Source organism: Sturnus vulgaris, chromosome 24 (genome assembly GCF_052056855.1).
Source record: "Sturnus vulgaris isolate bStuVul1 chromosome 24, bStuVul1.hap1, whole genome shotgun sequence".
Lineage (NCBI taxonomy): Eukaryota > Metazoa > Chordata > Aves > Passeriformes > Sturnidae > Sturnus > Sturnus vulgaris.
Window position 1 is genome coordinate 6,442,423 of NC_142266.1, and position 6,196 is coordinate 6,448,618.

Sequence of the window (6,196 nt, forward strand, 5' to 3'; positions counted from 1 at the left end):
AAAAGGGAAAATCTCCACAGCCTTGGTACTCAGAGAGATGCTCTGAGAGCCTGGCTGGGTTTGGACATCCCTGGCTGGGCTGTGGGGCAGAGGGGTGGCTCCAGTCCTCAATTATCTCTCCCGGGTTTGTGCCTAAATTTTTGGCTCTTTATCGTTACTCATTAGGTACCCGAAGAGCCTTAGAGCAGTCATTACACAGACAAACCACTGGGGTAAAGAGGTGATAATTAAAATTGCAAAAGCAAGTACCCGATGATCTGAAATACCAGAATTTCAGCCTGAGCAGGTCGAGCGTGTGCTGCAGATAAGGAGCAGAGAGATGGGAAGATCTGGGAGCTCTTTGGTCCTGCCCTGCAGGATTGTTGTTGTTCTCCCCATCTGCAGGGCACAGTGGCTTTGCTGGGGACCACAGCAGATTTTGGAGTCGGTGACTCAGGAGGTTTGGGTTCAGTTCCCTGTCCTGCTGTGGGGATCTCAGGGATTTGGGATGTTATTCCCTTGGCAGTGCCTCAGGCTGTGAGGTTTGGAGAAGGTGGAGGAGTTTCTGTCCCTGTGTTTGGAGAGCTGGAGCACTCTACGTGTGCTGCTGCAATGCAAATAATTTTATCAGAAAGATTATTTCTAAATCCTGGTAGAACTACGAGATCTTGGCCTCTTGTCCTGCCCACAATTCCTTTTCTTTCCTGAGTACTTGGAAAAAAAACGTGGCTCCTTCCAGTGTGACTCAGGTAGGAGGAAATAAACCCCACATCCATCATGTCACTGCTTGAGTCAGAGCAGCATTGACGCCATCGGTGCGGAGCAGGGTGGCTCTGGGAGAGGTGTTCCCTTTGTTCCTTGGGATGAATGTCATTCATCCCAGCTCTGGACTCTGCCCAAAGAACCTCCTGGAAATCTGGGAGATTTGGGATGTACAGCTTCACCCCACAGGAAGAGCAGAGATGTAAAACTTCAGATGGTGCCCAGCTGTACAGGAGTGGTTTGGGTTTGTGGAGGTGACTGTCCTGCCCTAAACTGGGATGGGTTATCTGATCTGATGGAATCAGAGAATCATGCAATGGTTTGGGGTGGAAGGACCTTAAAAATGATCCAGTTCCACCCCTGTCATGGGCAGGGACACCTTCCACTAGCCCAGGCTGCTCATCCTTGGGCACTGCCAGGGATCCAGGGGCAGCCACAGCTGTGCCAGGGCCTGCCCACCCTCACAGGAAAGGAGTTTTTCCCAATATTTGGATCAAGCCAGCCTGGAGATAAAGAGGTTTTCTGTTTGACTTAGATTTTTTTGTGGATCTTTTTCTCTCTGATGTTGAGCTGCACCTCAGAGACAAAACAGAGCATGTTGGTGTCATTGCTGTGACTGGATTGATCCCTGCAGATCCATGGGAGGGTGGCTGGAAGCTGGGAAGGAGCTGCTGCTCCCCTTTTTCCCCACACACAAAGACACAGGCAGCACACAGAGCTGGCTCTGCCTTCCCACAGCTCCCCTTCCCCGGGTCCCTCCGACCCTGCAGCCCAGTAAAAATCCACAACAAACAGAATTTCTGCCATTTCAGCTCCATGACACAACCAGCCCACGCTGCTGGGATATAATGCACAGGGTTCATCAGGGGAGCCCCCAGCTACCAGCAACTTCCAGGCTTTTCAGATGATGGGAATTCAGCAGGAAACCTCGGTGGTGGCAGTGTTTGATTGCTGCTGCAGGGAGTGTGGCTGATTTAACCACTTAATCAACCTCAGCCAGGCAAAGCTGGGGATGTTATTTTGGGAGAAGCAGGTTGTGTAGTGCTTTTTTCTTCACCAAATCTCCTTATCAGCCCAGGTGTTTGAATCACCTGGGGACTAACCTTAAAAGAAAACAGCCACTATCTGAATTTATTTACTTTTAAGCAACTTCTATACATAAAGGTGGGGAAATAGAGATTTTAATCAGGCTCACAAAACGATCTCTTTTTCTTTCCCCAAATAACCAGGAATGCAGTGGATTTGGGGTTTTTATTGAAGGACTCCTTGTGTGTGTGCACCTGCACAGTGCTGCCATGGGAAAGTTTCCCAGCACTCAGACCCAGCTCCATCTCTACCTCTTTATCCTTTCCAGGTCTCTTCCTGCAGAAGGGAGAAGCCCAAATCTTTGTTTCCTGATGCTCACAGCAGAGGACAGGCTGATATGTGAATTTGGAAAGTAGGGCAGTGAGAAACCCTGGGCAGAGCACAGCAACAGGCTGCTGCTGAAAGGGGAGAGTCAGGCATTCAGTTCCTCCTGTCCTGTGTGTGTGTGGTCCTGTGAGCCAACTTTCCTTCTCCCCCTCCTCGGATATCACCTCCAGAGGCTGGGAGGTGACGAGCCCTTCAACTTCCCCCGTGTTCCAAAGGAAGGGAGGTGAAAAACTGCTTGTGTCAGCATTCCCAAGAGCTGTCCCTGGTGGCTCCATGGAGGGGACTCACGGCAGAGGAAACCTGCAGACAATGCCTGCTTTGTCCCCTCCCTGCTTCTCGGGCGCCCTGAGATGCTGAGTCCAAACATTTAACCACAAAATGCATTAATTACCATCCAGCTCCCCAGGGAAAAGACCATATGCCAGTAACCAGGGGAAACAAAAAAGGAAGAAGCACGGAAAGGCCATTGCTTGTTAAATGACTCCAAGTGCAATTACTGCCACTGAAAGTTCTTGATGAACATTTCCTAGAAACATGGAGTTCTCCAGCCTCTGAGCGGTGCTAACGTGGACTGTGGGGCACAGGAGTGACCCAGAAATTGTGGGATGAGGTCACCTTCCCACATAATGGCACGGGCTGTGTCCTGTGCTGGGTAACTCCGAGCTGTTTTCCATGGATTTCTCCCTGTGGCAGCTGTGAGCTCCGGGGCTGGCTCCACGCGTGTCCTCAGCTGCTCACTGCAGCTAATCCTAAAGTTTGGCAGCCACCCCGGAGGAAAATGAGCCATCCAGGGACAGCTGGTTGGGAATCACAGCAAACTGCAAACAGTCTGACACCGGCACAAGTCGGATTTCCCCCGCAATCCTTGGAAATCTGGCATGCTCCCAGCAGCTCCAGCCCAAACTCTGCTCCATGCAGGGACAATAAAAGAGGAATGAGCCATAACAAATTCATCCCTCCCAGGAGGCAGGTGGTGGATGGAGCCCAAAATCCCTCTGGGTGCCTGGATGGGAGGGAGGAACGTGGAGCTCCTGGGATGACTCTGCTAAGGGGCAGCAGCTCAGCAGAGCATCTGTGACAGCAGGGCTGGGCCTGTGGCGGCTTCTGCTGCTGCATCCCAGCCCAGGATCCTGAATTAGCTGTGGAATGGGAATGCTGGTATTTATAACCAGGCTGTGACTGTCCTGCCTTTCCTTTAATAGGTTCTTGTCCCAGCTGTGTCCAGCATGGCCTTCAGGAGCTCTGATGAACCCGACAGTCAGGACAGGCTCCTGCTTCCAGCCACAGCCAGCACTGGCTGCTCTCCTTCCCAAACCTCCTCAGCATTGTTCTTCTCACAGCAGTTTTGTTATAATTTTAAAAATGGGATGTTCAGACACGTGTCCCTATGTGTTGAGCTCCTCCCATGCCTGAAAAATTCCCTGTGGAAATAAAAACCCATTTTTGAGCACTGGGGTCAGCGTGGCAGCAAATTCCACCAGAGGAACACGCACAGCCAGGGCAGGAGAGAGCCTGCTTTGATATCTTTAACATCTGATGCCTCCAGTTTCAAAAGCACTTGGAAAGTTTGAGATGGAAAAACTGCTGCAGAAAGGCCAAAAATGCCAGAGAAGTGAAACAATCCCACGTTGTTTTGCTGCTCTGCCAAATGGGAACGAAGCTCCTGAATGCAGCATAGAATAATATTGAGGGAATGACCCACTGAGCACACGTGGGGGGCCAGAGTTGCTTTTTTCCCACTCTGTGGCTCGGTGCAAATTTAGCTTTGAGTAACTCACAGAACTTCCCTGACTCATTCCTCACTGCTGTTAAAGGTGGGTGATGCTCATTTCCTTATGGATTGTTAAGAGCACTGGTGATTTATTATGTAAAGCATGGACAAATTAATTCTAAGAGTTATAAAGAAGAAATAAATAAATCTAGAATGATACAAGCAGCAATTACTGAAAGAGGAAAAGAATTGAGAGCTTTCAGACTGAGCATTGTTAGAGGTTTCATTTGAATGGGGAGCATGAGGGGTTTGGTAAGTGGCAGCTGGAAACCAGGAAAATGTCATCTGAAAGTGAAATAATTGAAAACATATTAAAGCAGAGCCAGGGCTGGTACAGCTGGGTATAAATGAAATAAGCTATTAGCTGCTCTGCGAGATACCAGCAGGGGAGAGCTTTTGTGAGAGCAGAAATGCAGCAGTGGTGAGGGAAAAACAGCCCTGGCAGCTCCTTTGTGGGGCTGGGAAACATTAAAAGGCCCTGAGTGCCTCACAGACCTCAAATTTGTTGCTCTACACCCACCTTCGTGGGCGCCGTGGGAGAGCTGCTGCTTTGTGCTAAACCACTGCCTGTTCTCCAGCAGGTGGGTCTGTGCTGTGGGGAGCCCTGGAAACTACTGCAAGTTGGACAAAACCCTGGGAATTTCAACTTTTTGGGGAAGCAGAGAGGGAGGCTCTGTCCTTGGCTGGGTGGGAATGCCTGGCTCAGCGTTCCTTGTCCTGGAATAAGGACTCAGCTCCTGCCTTTCCTAGCAGACAGAGGATGCAACTTTCCTTTGCCCCTCGTTAAACCAGTCCCACATTTGGCCTCAACTGAATCCACATTTGGCTTCTTACTCTGCCATGCAAAAAAAGTGAATGCAAAGCCTAAGACAGCTGCTTGTGGAGTCTCTGGGACAACCCCATTCAAGGGAAATTTCTTCCCTTCTGTTGGAACCCACGTTCCAACAACAACAACAACGGTGGGACGGTGTCCTTAGTGGTACAGGCTGCAATTAATTAACGGGTAATTACTAAGGGAGGTTCCTGGCCAGGGCTGGACTGCACAGCCCCACATTTGGTTCCAGTGACACACGGATTTCCAGCCCAGACTGTCCCACCCCATGAATCAGCGAGATTCCTTGGACTCCAAACCAAACACAGACGGATATTCCACTGGCTCCCGAGGAGCTGGGGCCGTCCAGAAGCTGCAGGAATGGGAACCAAAAGGACTTTTGTCACATGGATGGCACAGCCCTATCAGCTCCGGAGAGGGGCTCGCAGCAGTTTTTCCTGCTCCAGATGAATTCAAGGACATTCAAAGCTGATATTTGCCTAAAGACATCTGGTTATGCAGAACCGAGGGCAGCAAACGCCTGGGGAGACAGGAGGTTTTATTATCAGCAGCGAGCGCTCCGTTGGTAACCATTGCATGTGGAGCCATCCCGGGCTGCATTTGGGTACAAATTACAGGCTACAAATCCCGGGTCACAGACGGCATTGAAGTCACTCCGTGCCACCCCGGGGGATGCCACAGCCTCGGCCTGCCCTGGGAACGGCTCTGCCGAGACGCTCAGGTGCAGCTGCACTCAGACTATTAAAAATAGAGTCTGGGCTTCCAGCAGGAAGGCAAGGGCGGGAGGAGCCGAGCCATGAAAGCCGCGCTGCTGCCGAGGGCTCCGCGGGCCTGAAGCCGCATGGGGAAAATGTGATGGCGGGCTCTGCTATTTTGGTGGAAAGGCTGGAAAAAAGTGTGTTTTTCGCTCTTTCCGATGTCTCACCCAGTTCTTCCTCACAATTTTCTGAGGCTCCTCAGTCCCTGACCTTAATAGTGAGGGGAAAATTAGGCTGGAGACTCAACTGCCGCCTGGGATGGATTTTTCCCCTTACCAGGAAGAGCTGTTCGTGCTGCTCCGGTCTGTGAGGGGGAAGTTTCTAGATTCGAAGTTTTTAACTTGAGGGTGAGGCAGGCTAGGCCGATGGCGGGTGGGGGGACACCCATAGGGCTGTGGCCCCGCCAAGGCCGCTCCCAGACGTTGTCACCGAGCACGCCACCAAGCGCGGGCGGTGCCTCAAGCCCGGGGCGCCCATGGCTGACACGGGGGTGTCCCCACCGCCATGGGAGGGGCCGCGAGGACCTCTGTCCCTGAGGGGACATCGCGACCGCCATGTCCGGCACTGCCCCCTCAGAACTGTCCCCTCACGGCGGCCACGCCCCCTCACGGAGACCACGCCCCTCAGCGCTGCCCAGCATTGTTCCCTCACGGAGGCCACGCCCCCTCAGCAATAACCACG